Raw genomic sequence first — 20,821 nt, 5'->3', positions numbered from 1 at the left:
ATGGTACCAAATTTGCCACAATCCAAACAGTAGATTTGATGCAGTAATTTTTTTAATATTGGTAAAATTGCCCGGTTTCTAGGGACGGGTGCATAAAATAGGCCTGGTACAGAGAGTGTTAAAAATCCTGTATATGGGTAACAGCATGCTCTAAGCGACAATCATAAAAATAGGAGTGGCCATATGTGCATATCTGCTTGCTCGTCATCAACTGGTTCGTGAACAAAATCGACCATCTCTGCCCTGTACCGTTACTGGTGACGAGAAACGGTGTCTTTATGCTAACATAAAGAAAAGAAAGGAATGGTTGAGTTCAGGCAAAGCAGCAAGTCCCCGTACAAAAACCTGCGCGAATCCACAAAAAATAACGTTATCATCTGGTGGGACAGTGGCGGTTTGGTGCACTATCGATTGCTTCCACATGGTGTAACCTTCACTGCCGACATTTATCGTCAACAACTGAGACGTCATGCAGACACAGTCCGAGAACAACGACCAGGAACACCTTGTGAGATGATACTACTGAACGATAACATAAAAAATTGTTCAAACGGCTCTGAGCACTATGGGACTTAACATCTACGGTCATCAGTCCCCTAGAACTTAGAACTACTTTAACGTAACTAACCTAAGGACATCACACAACACCCAGTCATCACGAGGCAGAGAAAATCCCTGACCCCGCCAGGAATCGAACCCGGGAACCGGGGCGCGGGAAGCGAGAACGCTACCGCATGACCACGAGCTGCGGACAACGATAACATCCACCCACATTCTACTACACTGACGAAAACCACTATACAAGACAAACAATCCTGTTGGAAGAACATCCACAGCTGCGCATTATACCAGAGGTTGAAAATACCGCTTCAGTTGTAAATTTCTTTTATTATTACGACCGGTTTCTGGCTCTCATCCTCAGGTGTCCTGGAAATAGCAAGAGGCGGGAGGTAATTTTCACACGCAGCAACACATACAGAAAACAAAAACTTCATAATCAGTTTTAAAAAAGTTTTAAAAAACGTTTCGAAACAGCCGGCCGGGCTAGGTGCTGTGAAACCTACGTCAATGCGAAATTGACACCAGACAATACTACGGACAACTGCCTGGGTAGGGAAATATACAAGTAGCACCAGGACAATTACGCTGTGCTGTGGCCCCCGAGCGCCGCGGTGGACGTGTGCAAGGCGGGTCTGCTACCTATGAGCCCATAACAGGGAGCAGCGGAAGCGAACGAGGAAGCAAATTGGTAAACCAAAGAGGCAAAAGTGCTGCCATCTATTGACGGAGAGAAGAACGCGGGGCCACTAGCCCTGCCGTTCTTTGATTCAAAGACTGCGACTGGCGCCCGAAAACAGGGAACTGACATGAATCGAGAATAGTAAATAGTGCACTGATAATGGCTAGGCACTAGCCGAAATCTGGATTTGCCAAATAAAACCTACAAAAAAAGGGCCACTGGTTTATGCGCTCTGTAATTTACAATTATATCACAGTCACTGAGTGCAACAACTTTCCTAATAGAAAGTAACCTGATGAAGAAATTAATTTAGTAATTTTCGTGAATTAACTTCTGGTCTTCATTTGATGTATTTCAGGCCTATTTGTCTCAACAACTAGATGTTTGTTTCTGCCTGCACGAGGATATTCAGGTTTTAGTTCAAAATACCCATGGGGAAATAAATTGTTGCAGGCACTTTATATTTCACATAGAGCATTTAATTGGTTGGTTGGTTGGTTTCGGGGAAGGAGACCAGACAGCGAGGTCATCGGTCTCATCGGATTAGGGAAGGATGGGGAAGGAAGTCGGCCGTGCCCTTTCAGAGGAACCATCCCGGTATTTGCCTGGAGTGATTTAGGGAAATCACGGAAAACCTAAATCAGGATGGCCGGACGCGGGATTGAACCGTCGTCCTCCCGAATGCGAGTCCAGTGTCTAACCACTGCGCCACCTCGCTCGGTGAGCATTTAATTCTCATCATTCTAACACAGCACAAATTCAACATTAAAGTGTGTCTGAAACTCAGAATGCAACATGACACACATAGTACAGTAACTTCGCGCCACAGAACTAAAACAACTTCCAGCAAACTACAAAGATAAAGATCAAGCATACTCTAAGAAAGCCTTTTACATTACGAATGAATTACTTATCAATAGTATTTTTGTAGTTATTTTGAAAGTTTATAATGAACAATTTTAATGTCGGTGACTTCAGATGGCCTGCCGCTGTGGCCGAACGGTTCTTATCCCCTTCTGTCCGGAACAGCCCTGCTCCTACGGTCGCAGGTTCGAATCCTGCCTCGGCCATGGATGTGTGTGATGTCCTTAGGTTAGTTAGGTTTAAGTAGTTCTGAGTCTAGGAGACTGATGACCTCAGATGTTAAGTCCCATAGTGCTTAGAGCCATGTGAATCATTTATTTTGACTTCAGATGAAAATACAATTGGACCACCAAATTGAAATGCACTCAACAAATGAATATAATTGTTTTGAAAAATAATAAAATTAATATTATTTATTTTAGATTCATATTTGAACACTGTACCAAACTTTTTTATTTATTTCATTACAGCTGTACGACATGTGAAATTACAATTTTCAGCTTATCTATATCGTGTAGAAATTAATGAAGTGTATCGGCTTGTTGAATATGTAGCTATAGTTGCTTACTGACCAGTTCCATTACAACTGGCAACACATCTGTTCCTAGTGAATTTTTCGGTGTCCGAATTTAACTTTAGAGCGTTGGGTTAAGTTGCCAACTGTGTAAGCCGAAGTAAATATTTTAGAATTCGAATCAAGAACAAAATGGCTCTGAGCACAATGGGACTTAACATCTGAGGTCATCGGTCCCCTAGAACATAGAACTACTTAAACCTAATTAACCTAAGGACGTCACACACATCCATGCCCGAGGCAGGATTCGAACCTGCGACCGTAGCGGTCGCACTGTTCCAGACTGAAGCGCCTAGAACCGCTCGGCCACTTCGGCCAGCTGAATCTAGAGCAGCTGCCAACATGAGTAAATTAGAAGTAGATATCCTCGGAGTAGTGAAGCAGTTTAAATCACTTAACAAAAGCAAGTCTTGCGGTCCAGATACCAATCAAGTTACTTTCAGAGTATACTGATGCAATAGGCTCATAGTTAACAATCATATACAACCGTTCGCTCGACGAGAGATCCGTACCCAAAGACTGGAAAGTTACACAGGTCACACCAGTATTCAGGAAAGACAATAGGAGTAGTCCACCAAATTACAGGACCATATCATTAACGTCGATATGGAACAGGATTTTGAAACATATATATATTGTTTCGAGCATTATGAATTACCTCGAAGAGGAAGGTCACATAATCAACACGGAGTTAGAAAACATCCTTCTTGTGAAGCAAAACTAGCTCTTTACTCAAACGAAATGTTGAGTCCTTTCGACAAAGGATTTCAAATTAATTCAGTATTTCTAGATTTCCATAAGGTTTTTGACTCCGTACCTCACAAGTGGCTTGAAATCAAACTGTGTGCCTATGGAATATCGTCTCAGTTGTGCGACTGCATTCTTGATTTCCTGTCGTAGAGGTCACAGTTCGTAGTAACTGATGGAAAGTCATCGAGTAAAACAGAATTGATTTCTGGCGCTCCCCCAAGGTGGTGTTATAGGCCCTCTGTTATGCCGTATCTATATAAACGATTTAGCAGCGAATCTGAGCAGTGCTCTTAGGTTGTTTGCAGCTGATGCTGTCGTTTATCGTCCAGTACAGTCATCAGAAGATCAAAACCCATTCTAAAACTACTTAGATAATTTATCTGCATGGTAGAAAAATTGGCAATTCACCCTAAATAATGAAAAGTATGAGACCATCCACATGAGTACTAAAAGGAATCCGTTAAACTTCCGTTACACGATAAATCAATAAAATCTAAAGGCCTTAAACTCAACTAAATACCTCAGTATTACTATTACGAACCTCTTAAAGTGGAAAGAACACAGAGAACATTTTGTGGAGAAGGCGAACCAAAGACTGAGTTTTATTGGCAGAACACTCACACAGTTCAACAGATTTACTAAAGAGACTGCCTACACTACTCTTGTCCGTCCTCTTTTGGAGAACTGCTGCACGGTGTGTGATCCTTGGCAGATAGGATTAAATGAATACGTTGAGAACTTTCAAAGAGGGGCAGAGCGTTTTCTGTTATCGAGAAAGGGAGAGAGTGTCACGGGCGTGATACAGAATTTGGGATAGACATCATTATAACAAAGACGTTTCTCATTGGGGAAGGATCTTGTAAAGAACCTTCAGTCACAAACTTTCTCCTCCGAATCGGAAAATATTTTGTTGACACCGAGTGCATAGGGAGAAGCGATCATTGTAATAAATTAAGGGAAATAAGAGCTCGCACGGAAAGGTATACGTGTTCGTTTTTTCCGCGCTGTTCGAGAGTGTAATAACAGAGAATTGTTGAGAAGGTGTTTCTATGAACCCTCTGCCAGGCACTTAAGTGTGATTTGCAGAGTAGCCATGTAGATGTAGATGTAGAATACAATAGTTATACTGTACCTTTAGATACAATAAATATTATTGTCTGTACTGCAGTCTGCGACAATGTCTAGCCCCGTTAATAACAATGGTAATGTTAAACTAACACTGTGGTACATTTATGTTTCATCGGACAAAGCAGTTATGCTAAACGAGATCTATAGCCCATCTGCATGTTCGCTGTAGTATTTCATCTACAACGACGGGGGATTTGAAAGACCCCTTTGATATTTGTATTTATTTGACGCCAAGGTTTGGCTGTGTAAAACTTCCTCGAGTACTCACACCAGCACAGTCCCCCCTCCGCTTTGTTTGATGTGAACAGTAAATAACAGCGCTGGCTGTTTGTGGGTACCAAGCAGCTCACCCACTCAGCCAGATCAAACGTGGATGCATTTGGCCAAGTGATGGCATCGTGCATTCTGGATGTCAGGTTTGCTTCACTCAATGATTATATGCGCTGATGACCCTCTTGTGATGTGGAGGCTCTAATTGAACATTTAATTATGTTTAGATAATCAAATCATTGTTGTTCTTTAACCTTATAACAATGCTTATATGATAAATTGCTGTGAACAAAGACTTTTATTGCAGAATAAGATGCTAAGAAATTGGATAACTTTTTTATTTAGTCCGTCTCAGTTGCATTGTTATAAAATGCTACTGCAGTGGTTACTGGTTTTGGGGTGACACACCCATTCTAAAACTACACACCTTGCTATTAACCTCAGTTATTCATCGGCGTGTCAGCCTGTAACCGGTAAACATTGCAGTAGACTTTTATTCCCATGCAGCGGAGACGGACGGAATAAAAAAAGAATTATTCAATTTCCTCTGCGCTGAACAGCTGCGGATCTAGCATCCCGTGGCACCATACCTCGAATAAGGCAAATCAGATGTAATTAATAAATTTGTAATGAGCTAGATTTTTGTTTTTCAGTTCATGTTCTTGATGAAGTTAGTTTCAAAATACAAGTCATATATGAATCGTTTCCAAAAACTGCATTAATTAATCTGTTGAAAATTATGAACTTCATTACTTACGAAGGAAATGTCTGCCATATTTGAAACATACAGCGTGAAACTAGATGTAACAGTAATTGTAATGTACTAATTGTGGTGTCACCACGAGACACCACACTTGCTAGGTGGTAGCCTTTAAATCGGCCGCGGTCCGGTAGTATACGTCGGACCCGCGTGTCGCCACTATCAGTGATTGCAGACCGAGCGCCGCCACACGGCAGGTCTAGAGAGACTTCCTAGCACTCGCCCCAGTTGTACAGCCGACTTTGCTAGCGATGGTTCACTGACAAATTACGCTCTCATTTGCCGAGACGATAGTTAGCATAGCCTTCAGCTACGTCATTTGCTACGACCTAGCAAGGCGCCATTATCATTTGTTATTTATCTTGTGATGCATGTACCGTCAGACCGATGTTCACCAATTATGGATTAAAGTTAAGTATTCCAGAAGCTACGTACTTTTTTTTACTAGACTCAACTCCTTTAACTGTTCCAGACCTCACGCCAGCCTGCGTGAGCTTAAACGCGTGCCTTTCGGCTACCTCATAGTGGCTTGGCTGTCTTGCCAAGTCACAACACTAATACATTATGTAGGGGACAGCAGATTTAGCAAATTATTTGCCTACTTAAAATCGAGTATTGTTAAGAAGCCTTGTTACGAAACGGAATTATTATTAAAGCATATAAATTACGGTTTTTGAGGGCAATACTGTTTACATATTTATGTATAAATTGTAACACTGTGGTATGATTTATGAAATCAAATTGTCAGCATTCATATTTAATTAGTGTTCTAAAAAACCCATAAAATGTAAGTGGAAGGCCTTATTACTAGACAAAAGTAAAAATATGTTTGTAAAAATTGAAATATGTTATGTAAAATGGACATGAGCGTTATTAAAGCTTATTTTGAGAAGCGTGTATATACAGTGTGATTCTTATTAGCGTTTAAAAGCCCCCGAAGCGACGTAGATGATGCTGGGACAGATACTGTAATATAAGACGCAATGGCCAGCAAACGTGGGGAAATACCCCAAAGGTGGATGAAAAATGTTGAAAATGTGAAGTCACCATATAACAAATCTCACCGCTCGTGCAGCGTTGGGGCCAATCGGTCTGTCGCACGTGATCGTCCCAACCTCCCAACCTGAGTCACGTCAAGTAAGTATTCACGTCGGTGTGGCTCCGTGCGACGTTATTAACATACTGATGTGAAAATTAATCTGGGTTGGTACTGTATTTGTAGTAACTTTTTAAAGGGAATTTCACTACTGGAGCTGGGTATAGACATAATAACATGAAGTCCAGAAAGTTAAAAATTCGAGCTAAATAGCTCTCTTCAGATAATGTTGACATGAGGAAGGAATTTCAGATAGGAATGGGAAGGTAGTCTCATTTCAAGACGTAGAAACACGCCTACCAACTTTTGTTTATATCGCGCAAGTCCTTCTCGTTGTTACAATTTTTTTCCTTAGTTGTATAAAACGTGATCATTTTCCCTTGTAAGAGATTTAGTGACGGCTCACCTGAACATGAAGTTTGAAGTCTGAAGTTTCCGCCTCGGGAGTGAGTATTTCGCATACTTCTGTGTAGCGAAACAGTGCTCTACCCAGGTCACTGAAGCGCAATGTATCTCATTAGCGACTACGAGTGACGTCATGACGCGCGGGCGTTGCCTAGTCCCGAAAATCCCATTTACGCGTACAGCTCGCTATATGCTATTACCGGCAATGTTTATCGCGTAGCGCTATTATGAAATCAGTATCTGAAGTAGTAGTCTTCAGTAGGCAGTCCTGCTCAGTTACATGTTGTACGATCTTCACCCATGTGGTTTCACAGGTCAGTATTTTTTAAAATGTCCTTTAGTCCAGTTTTATAAATACGAAAATATAACATTTTATACACTGCTTGACAACGGCTAAGTTACAATTGTCAATTGCTACGGAACATCCGACCAGTGACATAAACGCAAATTTTGAAGGCGAAGTTTGTTAACTGCAGCGAAGTGTGTGCACGAACGCTCTGTAAGCATTCTTAAGTTCATGCAGGACGTGTTTGACGAAGGGTGCGACATTCCGTGTGGTACAGTAACACGTCTGCAAGATATTACTTAATTGCTTACTATCGAAGCCTGTCAAAGTGTGACTACTGAGGCCACAGTAATGGCGGTGTCCAAAAGTATATAGAGACTTAAAAAAACCTCATAAGGTGGAAATGCTATACGAAAGCATGCCGATGGTCATACACCGCCCGTCACACCACAAGAGGATCGATACGTAGCGAAAAGGAAAAGAAATCTCACCCCTACTTAGACGGCTGCCGACCTTGCAACAGCTATCGGTGTACGTGTCTCTGCCAGAACAGCTTTGTGATCTGTATGCTCGGAAGCTTCTTAAATGCAGCCCACTTCAACCACACTATCTTCGAGAAAGAGTTTGTTGGCGCAGGGAGCATATTCGTTGGGGTCAGCAAGATATCCAGACTGATGTGCGACGAATCCCGCTGTGGTAAGTGATGGTTCAAATGGCTCTCAGTACTATTGGACTTAACATCTGAGGTCATCAGTCCCCTAGAACTTAGAACTACCTAAACCTAACTAACGTAAGGGCATCACACAAATCCATGCAAGAGGCAGGATTCGAACCTGCGACCGTAGCGGTCGCGCGGTTCCAGACTGAAGCGCCTAGGACCGCTCGGCCACTCCGGCGGGCCTGTGGCAAGTATTTCTGGTCACAGTTAGTCTGAAGAGAGAGGGGAACACGTTACACGCCACGGAATGTTCATGAACGTCATCGATATGGCTTAAGCGCTACGGTGTGGGCAGGCATTACGCACAATGGCCGAACACAGCTGCATATCGTTGTGCGAGCGGTATTGCAGGGGGATTATTCTGTGTTATGGGTGCGTTAGGTCCCTACTTTATGTTTAAGGACGACAATGCCGGACCACAAAGGACCGCTGTCTAACACACTGGAAAGTGAAGATATACAGAATACGGAATGCCTTGCACACTTCCCAGACCTAAACCCTTTAGAGCATGCCTAGGGGGCTCTTGGCAGACGTGTTTCTCAACGAAGACCCCCTTTGCGAACAGTGCAACAATTGAAAACCGCCTTGAGAAAAGAGTGGGACGGTATCCACGAAGGACTCCTCAATAGCATGGTAGACAGGTAGCATGAATAACAGGTGCAAAATGTGCATTAGTGTCTTAGGAGAGCTTAATGAGGGTTCGATCTCTGTCTTCACGTGAGAAACATGAACGTTATTAATGCCTGTTACCCCGTTTTCTTAGATCGTGAAGCCGGCCGTGGTGGCCCTGCGGTTCTAGGCGCTTCAGTCCGGAACCGCGGGACTACTACGGTCGCAGGTTCCTATCCTGCCTCGGGCATGGATATGTGTGATGTCCTTAGGTTGGATAGGTTTAAGTAGTTCTAAGTACTAGGGGACTGATGACCTAAGGTGTTAAGTCCCATAGTGATTAGAGCCATTTGAACCGTTTTTTTGACTCAAGACAAGGAGCCGATAAATACTTCACTACATTATTAGCACACTGATCCGTTTTCGCGATCTGAGGACAGTTGTTGCCAAAATTTGAGTTCGTAAAATTATGCATGCCAGAAGGGCGTCTTCCTCCTACTCATTAACACTCTAACGTTTACTGAATACCTTGTAACCTATACAAGATGAAGGCGATTGCAGATCTTACCACTTTATTAACAGCATCGTCGTGTTGTCCGCCAGCCTTGCTGTTGGCGGCCGCTGAAATTACTAGCCCAGCCAAACCTAATTCTCAAGAAATAAAACGCCTACAAGTACTTCATGTATTGGCGATCACTATCGGATGATCTTTAATAAAAATAAAGGAATACGCTATGTATCGATAACGTGAAAGTTGACGGAACCGTCAGTTTCGCCGTCTTTCCAGTGTAGAATATTATCCTTTGCATCAACAAATATAACTGTATTTTCGGGTACATACACATTGCCGTAATATGATCGATCTGGTGTTTTTTCTGCCTAATCCATTAATTATAAGTAGAAGCGATCCGTTCGCTTATTTCGATAAGGAGAAGTGACACAGTGGTTAAAACATTTGACAATCATTTAGGACAGGAGTCCAATTCACAGTGTGGTTGTAGTTTCTTTAAATCACTTAGGGCAAATGCTGGGATGAGTTCTTTGAAAATGACACGACGGATTTCCTTTCCAATGCTTCTCCAGTTCAAGAATGTGCTCCGGGTCTAATGAATTTGGTGTCGACAGGGTGTAATCTGTTGAATCATAATCCATTATAATTTTCAGATACATTACATTGTTTGAGTGACCAACTGATATTATCATTTGCTGTTTTATCATTATTACGTTACTGCACCAGTTTTCGACTTTAATTACTTCTCTTATTAAAATTCTTCCTACGTTTTCCACACGCAAAATTTCTAACTCATCTCCGTTTCCTTCTTCTATGGTTACTCTCATCAAAAGTGTCAGAGTTACAAGAACGATTATTTATGTCTCGCTGCTGATCTTGGGCATTTATGAGAATGTACTCCCTGCCAGATCTGTTCCTGATTGTTTCACCGCTGAATCTATTTTATTTACGGCTTCCTGATTCAACAATTCTGTTTGGTGCACGCAAACTCGCCTTTTGTTTAAGATACTTCAGTATTTATATTCTCCAGCCTATGATTCATTTCCTCTACGGCTACTGTCGTCTGCCTCTGAATGTAATTGTTTTCTACGTATTTCTAATTTATATTATTTCTTTGCTTCCTGCATATTTATTTTTTATACTAATGCTACTATATCACCTCATCCCACGTGAGCAGTCTCAGATGAACAAGACGGTCTTGGGCCTGTGCGAACATTCTAGCAATCACACGTGGAGCAGTGTGTTGTGGTTACTGGTGTAGCAGGATATAATAAAAATTAATCAAATTATAAAAATGACTAATAAAGAGATACTATTAGAGTATACGTCTCTATTTAAATATATTGAACTGGAAGTTGCGATACCGGTGGATACAGTCCTACAGTACCATCATTTAATTCCCAGTCGTACCGTAATTAAACCAGCTTCCTACGGAGTATTTTTTTAATCAGACCTGCTCTTTATTGTTATAAGTTTTGCTAATCAGTTATGACAGTACCATGCTGCTCTTATTTTGTCGAAGAGGCGATGACATATGAATTATTTGTCGGATCCGGGGTAGAAGTTCGGTCGCAGTGCATTTAAATGGCCTTCATTTCCTTCTTGTAGAATTCTTTTTCTGTGAGGCTCTTTTGGGGCAAAACTTGAAACAATTTATAATACGCATTTTTCTCTTCTGTAACTCAATTATTAACTCGCTTCAAGGAAGTACACATTTTAACAATAAATTCAGAACAGAACGTACAATTGCAGTTATGAGTCGACATTACCTCCCATTTCCATACAGCCCCGGTAACTGGCAACTCACGACTGACAGCCCATGGTGCCTGCCTGCTCTCGACGCCACAACAAGAAGAGCTCAGGTCAGAGATGTACATATCCTATTTCGGAATTACTTGAGATATGCAGGAGACGCCCTTCTTTAATGCCAGTGAGGAAATACTACTGGGACTGCAGCATAGCTGATGTGCTCGATCTGTGGAACAGCTAATAGCGTGCATTACATAGAAGGTACAGGTCACCAGGACATTATAATGAGCACTGTCTGACCTTTGGACGTGCTGAAGCCCCTCAGTGGAATCTTAATGTGATGATACTCGGCATTACTAAGAGCGCTTAGAGGCTGTAGCTGACAAATTACCGTTCTTGAATCATGTGCAGTGTCTGAGGATTTCACTAGAAGGGAGGTAATTTCACGACTTTTTTCCTCATTTCGTATTTCCCAGCGCTTCGGCTTTTTACCATCTTGAGATATATCAATAGTTAGTGTGTATATTGTTTCTTATGATAGGTTTGCTGCCAGCTGTTACCTCGTTGTGTATTTGTAAGCGATATAGCTTTGCTGTTTTAACTCTCTACTAGTGGGGATCCTTCTGGAACTGGCGAATGCCCCCCTCCTATTCCCGCCGCTGTGTAATCTGGATATGAAATGTTAACAAGTAAAGTGCATATCTCTAGAAACTCACGTGAAATGTGTTTCCTATTTTACCCTGCAGATGTCGCTGTAAATTTTGTTCGCCAGCCTGATAGCAAGTTGGACAGTGATGCACGCAATTCCACTATAAGCTCTCGGAGATCCATTTCGTATTTTGAATCAGGCTACAGAAAATTGCAATCCTGATAGCGAATCCACATTCGTATTCACGACAGCACAGCAAAAAAGTGATTTCGGAAAGCTCCGAACGAAATAATTGAGTTTCATTGCTTGACGTCATTAGCAGCGTTTCAGGACTTTCCCAGTTTCGCGTGTTTGCTCCCACTGAATGAACTAGCACGTCAAATTAAAGTCCCTGCTGCCCAGTTTTTTTATCACGTAATACATAGTGTGATAGTGTGTGTCAGATAACTCCGTAGCTTACAAAATATTAAGTGAAAGAGCTATTTATTTAGATAAGTGTAAGAATGACTACTCTTTCTGCAGAGATATAAATATAATTTATTTAGTTGTTTTCCAGGGTGGTAGAGCAACGAGTTGTTATTTTTCCAATGTAACATTATTTTTGGGATTCCTTACCTCTCCATCTGTTAAGACCCTTTTTTCTCAGGACCCGGCTGACGTATCAAGTTAAAACGTATGTCATATACTAAGGTCTATAGTCCTTTGGCGCTGTCAAAAATTTAAGCTTCTAATTCAATGTCATCGCAAGATAGGGCCATTTATGTCGTACATACGGATACTCGAAACTCACACATCGGGACCTACGGGGTACTTCCCGTTGACTTAGAATAATGGAATTTGGCAGGAAGCAAGGTTTTACTGTAAAAGTAAAGGATAAAATCCGAAAATTGTTAATCTGTAACTATATCACGTAAAAATATCTTTTTGCCATAACAAACTTACATTCCATTCGTAAACTGTCCAAAATCTCAGGCACTACTGTAGGAGTTTTGATCTGTTTTTCGGTTATAGGTAGAGTGATCCATGAGGAATGTTTGTGTGTATAATTTACAAATATTTCGTCCCAATTGGCGGAGTTATGCTGAAATGAATTTTTCTGCCCTGAGAAAACGATGCTTTTGCCATCTAGTGGTGATAGGCGGAATCCCACCTGACTGCCACGCTGACAGTCTATGCCTGATGTACAGCATCTGTGATGTTTCAGAGCAAAGTAATATTGGTAACTGATGCGGGATTGCACTTCCAGTGTTTGGCATAAGGTTCCAGTATCCCATAAAATATCCACTGAAGCATTCTACAGAACAATTAGATATTTGCTTAACAACAATATCGCAATGGCCGGCTGTATCATTTTCTTCTCTGGAGACTTTCTGTCAAATCTTATCAGTAATCGCAAAAGAAACGAGAGCATCTACAGTTGCCAGCTGGCAAAGCATCTTAATATAACTCCAAAATTAATAAAATAAGTGAAAAATTACTCTAGCGAATGGGAAATCACACAAAAAATTTAAATTTAAAGCTCAAAATTAATACATTCTCGAAAGCTTGCTATTCTCGATATCGATAACAGGGAAAAATCGTCGATATGCTCGGTTCCCGGGGTGAATGATGTTTCTGTGCACATAATTAAGTTTGTACGGAACCCTCGGAGTGGGATTTGTATTCAAACGTGTCCCATTTTTCTATTATGTGGCTGACATATTCAAACCACCTGTGTACAGATTGTATTTCTATCAGTTTTGCTTAGGGAGCTAGAAACATTCGAAGTTTTTGGGGTGGATGCACAATACTGTACGTAAATGGCTATATTCAGATGGGTGTTCTGATGGTGGTTTATCCATTTAAGTGAGCTGTTCGAGTGAGTGACCATTGTTCTGAATGCACAACTCAGTGCACCTTTTAGTCGACCTGCAGACGGGTGTGAGGGTACAATATAAATATCTCTTTGCGAGCGGGTGTTTAAGCTCAACGCGGAGCTGACCATCTGCAGCATCGTCGATAGAACCGACTGTGGTCCTTTGGTGCAGAGCCGACTGGAGGGTCTGAATCAGAGGCTCAGGCGGTTCTGTGACCGTGTAGGCTGCCGATTCCTTGACTTACGCCATCGGGTTATGGGGTTCCGGGTTCCGTTTAATAGGTCAGGAGTCCACTACACACAGGAGGCGGCTAGACGGGTAGCGGGGGCTGTGTGGAATGGACTGAGTGGTTTTTTAGGTTAGAGGGTCTCAGGGAACCATAGAGGGGGCGTCCGTCTAAATGTGGGAAGGTAAAACACAGTAAGGTAGCTGTAGAAACGATTGGTATTGTAGATGTAAATTGTCGTAGCTGTGTTCGGAAAGAACCAGAGCTCCAAGCCTTAATAGAAAGCACTGAAGCTCAAATAGTTGTAGGTACAGAGAGCTGGCTAAAGCCGGAAATAAGTTCAGCCGAAATTTTTTCAAACCATCCAACAGTGTTCAGAAAGGATTGGTTAAATACAGTTGGTGGTGGTGTATTTATTGCTGTCAGAGGTAGTTTGCCTTGTAGCGAAATTGAAGGAGATAGTTCATGTGAAATAGTATGGGCAGAGGTTGTACCTTACAATCGGACTAAACTATTAATTGGATCGTTTTACCGACCCCCGACTCAGGAGACATAGTTGCTGAACAGTTCAAAGAAAACTTGAGTCTCATTTCAAATAAGTACCCCGCTCATACAATCATAGTCAGTGGTGACTTCAATCCACCCTCAATGTGCTGGAAAAATTATACGTTTAAAGCCGGCGGCAGGCATAAAACATCATCCGAAATTGTACTGAATGCTTTCTCAGAAAAATATTTTGAACAATTAGTTCATGAGCCCACTCGAAGCGTAAATGGTTGCGAAAGCATACTTACCTTTTAGTAACAAATAATCCTGGACAAATAGTGCATGTTTTGATGAGTACAGGGATTAGCAACCACAAGGCAGTTGCTGCTAGGCTGAATGCCGTAACACCTACAACATTCAAAAGGAAACGCAAAGCGTATCTATTTAAAAAAAAAACTGATAAAAATGCTCTTAACGCCTTTTTAAGAGACAGCCTTCACTCCTTCCAATCTGATCATGTAAGTGCAGAAAAGTTGTGGAATGTTTTCAAAGAGATAGTATCGACAGCAATTGAGAGATATATACCACATAAATTAATAAGTGATGGTTCTGATCCCCTATGGTACACAAAACGGGTCAGCTCGTTGTTGCAGAAGCAACGAAAAAAGCATGCCAAATTTAAAAGGACGCAAAATCCCCAAGATTGGCAAAGTTTTACAGAAGTTCGAAATATAGCGCGTACTTCAATGCGAGATGCTTTTAATAATTTCCACAACGAAATTCTGTCTCGAAATCTGGCAGAAAACCCAAAGAGATTCTGGTCATACATAAAGCACACCAGTGGCAAGCCGCAATCAATACCTTCACTGCGTGATAACAACGGTGAAGTCACTGATGACAGTGCCACTAAAGCAAAGTTATTAAACACGGTTTTCCGAAACTCCTTCACCAAAGAAGACGAAGTAAATATTCCTGAATTCCAATCAAGAACAAATGCCAAGATGAGAAACATAGAAGAAGATATTCTCGGTGTAACAAAGCAGCTTAAATCACTTAATAAAGGCAACGCCTCCGGTCCAGATTGTATACCAGTCAAGTTCCTCTCAGACTATGCTGGTAAAAAAGCTCCATATTTAGCAGTTATATACAACCACTCGCTCACAGAAAGATCCATACCTAAAGACTGGAAAATTGCTCTAGTCACACCAATACCCAGAAAGGGAAGTAGGAGTAATCCGCTTAATTACATGCCTATATCACTAACGTCGATTTGCAGAAGGGTTTTAGAACATATACTGTGTTCGAACATTATGAAGCACCTCGAAGAAAACGATTCATTGACATATAGTCAGCACGGATTCAGAAAATATCGTTCTTGAGAAACACAACTAGCTCTTCATACTCATGAAGTAATAAGTGCTATCCACAGGGGATGTCAAATTCATTCCATATTTTCAGATTTCCAGAAGGCTTTCGACACCGTTCCTCACAAGCGTCTTCTAACCAAACTGTTTGCCTACGGAGTATCGTCTCAGTTGTGCGACTGGATTCGTGATTTCCTGTCAGAAAGGTCACAGTTCGTTGTAATAGACGGAAAGTCATCGAGTAAAACAGAAGTAATATCCGGCGTTCCCCAATGAAGTGTTATAGGCCCTCTACTGTTCCTGATCTATATTAACGACATAGGAGACAATCTGAGTAGCCGTCTTGGATTGTTTGCAGATGATGCTGTCATTTACCGTCTTGTAAAGTCATCAGATGATCAAAACGACTTGCAAAATGATTTAGATATCTGTATGGTGAGAAAAGTGGAAATTGACCCTGAATAAAGAAAAGTGTGAAATTATGCACATGAGTACTACAAGAAATCAGCTAAATTTACGCGATAAGTCACACAAATCTGAGGGCTGTAAATTCAACTAAATACTTAGGGATTACAATTACAAATAACCTAAATTGGAACGATCACACAGATAATATTGTGGGTAGAGCAAACCAAAGACTGCGATTCATTGGCAGAACACTTAGAAGGTACAACAGGTCTACCAAAGAGACTACTTACACTACGCTTGTCCGCCCTGTTCTGGAGTATTCCTGTGCGGTGTGGAATCCGCATTAGGTGGGACTGACGGATGACATCGAAAAAGCACAAAGAAGGGCAGCTCGTTTTGTATTATCGCGAAATAGGGGAGATAGTGTCACAGACATGATACGTGAATTGGAGTGGCAATCAGTAAAACAAAGGTGTTTTTCGTTAAGACGAGATATTCTCATGAAATTTCAGTCACCAGTTTTCTCCTCCGATTGCGAAAAAATTCTGTTGGCATCCATGTACATAGGTAGACATGATCAACACGATAAACTAACAGAAATCGGGGCTCACACAGAGAAATTTATGTGCTCGTTTTTCCCGCGTGCCGTGCGGGAGTGGAACGATAGAGAGTCAGCATGAAGGTGGTTCATTGAACCCTCTGCCAGGCACTTTATTGTGAATAGCAGAGTAATTACGTAGATGTAGATGAAGATATGATGTAGCCCGCCCGGCTAGCCGCACGGTCTAACGCACTGCTTCCCGAGCCGGCCGCGGTGGCCGTGCGGTTCTAGGCACTTCGGTCCCGAACCGGGCGACTGCTACGGTCGCAGGTTCGAATCCTGCCTAGGGCTTGGATGTGTGTGATGTCCTTAGGTTAGTTAGGTTTAAGTAGTTCTAAGTTCTGATTACCTCAGATGTTGAGTCCCATAGTGCTCAGAGCCATTTGAACCCTGTTTGAACTGCTTCCCGAGTGAGAAGGCGCACCGGTTCCTGGCACGGACCCGCCCGGTGGATTAGTGTCGAGGTCCGGTGTGCCGGCCTGGCTGTGGATGGTTTTTAAGGCGGTTTTCCATCTGCCTCGGCGAATGAGGGCTGGTTCCCCATATTCCGCCTCAGTTTCACTATGTCGGCGGTTGCTGCGCAGATACAGGTGTACGCATATGCGTACACCATATTTACTCTACCACGCCAACATATAGGGTCACACTCGTCTGATATGAAACGTTCCCTGGGGTAGGGGGGAGGGTGGGGTCCACTGGGGGCCGAACCGCACAATAACCCTGGGTTTGGTGTTGGGAGGCGGTGGGGTGGGTGGACTGCTGGGGCCTGTTGAACCACTGAGAGCTGTGGCGGGACGAAGCCTCTCCGTCGTTTCTAGGTTTCCCGGTACAATGCACATACACATACAAGATATGATATGTGGAGTGCAAAATATGATGCAGTGTTTGTACGACACCAGCACGTAATCACATATCTGCTTCATGTCATCAGTGATACAGTATATATAAGCTCGACTTTCCTGGACAGCACAGCGCTAGCAACGGTCGGTTGAAGGCCAGAAAATGCCTAGATCTGCCACTGTTGCCAGTAAATATCAATGTTCAATTCAACAAAGAATAATCTCGCTTGGCACTGACAGATTTCGCCGACACTGGTGGCTTCATATTGTCAACGTTGTCTTGGTCCACAAAGTGCTATCAGATCGTCTAACTTCCCATTAGAGATGATTCTAAACAGATGTGACGCTCTGGTAACGTGCAAATGCCAAAATTTATCGAGTTCATCTTTTTATTTAATTTTGATCTGAGCAAATTAAAAGCGCTTTTCACAGCCCAAGGAAAAAAAAAGACATGTTTGCTGAGAAAACTCGGAATGTTCCTAGCTTGCTAGCTAATTTGATAAAAATTTCATTTAAATTAATGTGTACATATTTGGTGTAAAAACTTCACCTACATGGTAGAAAAAAATAATGTTCTATTTGAAGAATGCAACTTGATGCTGTAGCTCTCTGGAAAAAAACAAACTATGTTCATACCTCCGCAGAAACAGTAACACTTTTTACGCTTATCTACATTGATTAACATTCCTTTTAGTTATTATTTTGTTAGTTAAAGAGAAAAATCTGGAAAAGTATACAGTATTTTGACACAAGACGTTATTTCATATCACAGACATTAATACTTTATTTAGTTATAGATTATGTTATACCAGCAAAATTATATATTTAACTAATACAAGACACACATTAAAAGGAATATCGGAATCGAATTATAAAATAATTCGAATTTTTCATGGGTTAGCAGATCCAAACGAACGAGGAAGAGTATGGTGGCTCGCATTCTAGATAACAATACCGAGGTGCATCTACATCGGATAACTTTCTGAAGACAAATAGCAGTCATTTCAGTAGCTGTAGAAGCACGTGGGTGATAAGTTGATGTGGATTTGTAACATTAGCCAATATAACATAGCTACGTTGGCAATCTGAACAGCTGAAAGCGATGAAAAACTGCAGCCATTATATTTTCAGAGGATATGCAGGTCTGCTGCACGGTTTAATGGTGAGGGCATCTTCTTAGTTTAATATTCTGAAGACGAAATCACCAGTCGAGCTTTCGGACGGTGAGTTTCAGGAAGATGTAGTACGGGTCAGAGTGTTTTGTGGGGGACTTTATAGCGAATTTACAAAGAAAAAAAGGGTAAGCTGAAGTCAGATACAGTGGGAGTTAGTAAAGAACGGTGGCAGGAAGAACGGAAATTCTGATCAGGTAAGTACAGGTTATTTATTTAGTTCTGTTTATTGTCTTCATTGGACAGCTCTAGTCAATTATACAAAGGTTTATACAGGTCGTATAGTCAGTAATGCAATATACTTCAACAATAATTCAATAAGCCAATTCAATAGTGTAGTTGTTATACAGGGATTATTATAATTTTTTATTATATGAAGTATGTTTTGCTCTTCTGTCTGCCCAATACTTCTTTCGTTCTTCGTCTGAGATCAATCTTCCGGTAGCCTTTTTATTGATCTTCGATTGTAGTTTGGTTTGTGTGCCGTGCAATTTTCTTGTTTAATCTGTTTCGTTTTTTAAGTCATCTAATATAATTTGGAGTTCTCTTATAGCTTCCTTCTTTTCTGTGATCCATTTAATGTTGCTCTTACTATTCCACAATTTTTCTATTATTCTCTCACTAATTCTGGTTTCTGGTGTTCTCATCAGTTGCCCAAGAAAGAGAGACGTTTCTTCTTGATCGTGTTTGTTACTGGTTCTGTATTCTTGTACACCGTTTCATCTGAAGCTGTTCTCCAACGCCCAACAACAAAAAACAATGGAGGAGTACGTCTAATAAAGAACAATAATATGGGAATGCGGGTGAACTGCTGTGAACAGCATAGTGAAAGCATTATAGCAGCAAGGATGCACACGAAGGTAACTCACACCGCTCTGTATGTCTACCAGCTGGGAGATAATGAGATCGAATGAATATATTATGACATAAAAGAAATTATTCAAATACATAAGGGAGGCGAAAATTAAATTGTGATGGGAGACTGAAATTCGATAGTCTTTTCCAAGCGAACCAGAACGTAGAATGGAAAATCTTATATCATAGAAGTTATTTCAAGAAATTATGAAGGGAGACGAAAATTTAATAGTCATGGGTGACTGGAATTCAATAGTAGGAAAAGGAAGAGAAGGAAACGTAGTAGGTGAATATGGAGGAAGCCGCCTGGTAGAATTTTGCACAGAGCACAACTTAATCATAGCTAACACTTGGTTCAAGAATCATAAAAGGAGGTTGTATACATGGAAGAAGCCTGGAGATAGTGACAGGTTTCAGATAGATTATATAATGGTAAGACAGTGATTTAGGAACCGGGTTTTAAATTGTAAGACATTTCCAGGGGCAGATGTGGACTCTGACCACAATCTATTGGTTATGAACTGTAGATTAAAACTGAAGAAACTGCAAAAAGGTGGGAATTTAAGGAGATGGGACCTGGATAAACTGAAAGAACCAGAGGTTGTAGAGAGTTTCAGGGAGAGCATAAGGGAACAATTGACAGGAATGGGGGAAAGAAATACAGTAGAAGAAGAATGGGTAGCTCTGAGGGATGAAGTAGTGAAGGTAGCAGAGGATCAAGTAGGTAAAAAGACGAGGGCTAATAGAAATCCTTGGGTAACAGAAGAAATATTGAATTTAATTGATGAAAGGAGAAAATATAAAAATGCAGTAAATGAAGCAGGCAAAAAGGAATACAAACGTCTCAAAAATGAGATCGACAGGAAGTGCAAAATGGCTAAGCAGGGATGGCTAGAGGACAAATGTAAGGATGTAGAGGCTTATCTCACTAGGGGTAAGATAGATACTGCCTACAGGAAAATTAAAGAGACCTTTGGAGAAAAGAGAACCACTCGTATGAATATCAAGAGCTCAGACGGAAACCCGGTTCTAAGCAAAGAAGGGAAAGCAGAAAGGTGGAAGGAGTATATAGAGGGTCTATACAAGGGCGATGTACTTGAGGACAATATTATGGAAATGGAAGAGGATGTAGATGACGATGAAATGGGAGATACGATACTGCGTGAAGAGTTTGACAGAGCACTGAAAGACCTGAGTCGAAACAAGGCCCCTGGAGTAGATAACATTCCATTGGAACTACTGGCGGCCTTGGGAGAGCCAGTCCTGACAAAACTCTACCATCTGGTGAGCAAGATGTATGAAACAGGCGAAATACCCTCAGACTTCAAGAAGAATATAATAATTCCAATCCCAAAGAAAGCAAGTGTTGACAGATGTGAGAATTACCGAACAATCAGTTTAATAA

Source organism: Schistocerca nitens, chromosome 5 (assembly GCF_023898315.1).
Source record: "Schistocerca nitens isolate TAMUIC-IGC-003100 chromosome 5, iqSchNite1.1, whole genome shotgun sequence".
Classification (NCBI taxonomy): Eukaryota; Metazoa; Arthropoda; class Insecta; order Orthoptera; family Acrididae; genus Schistocerca; species Schistocerca nitens.
Note: the sequence above shows the minus strand (reverse complement) of the source record.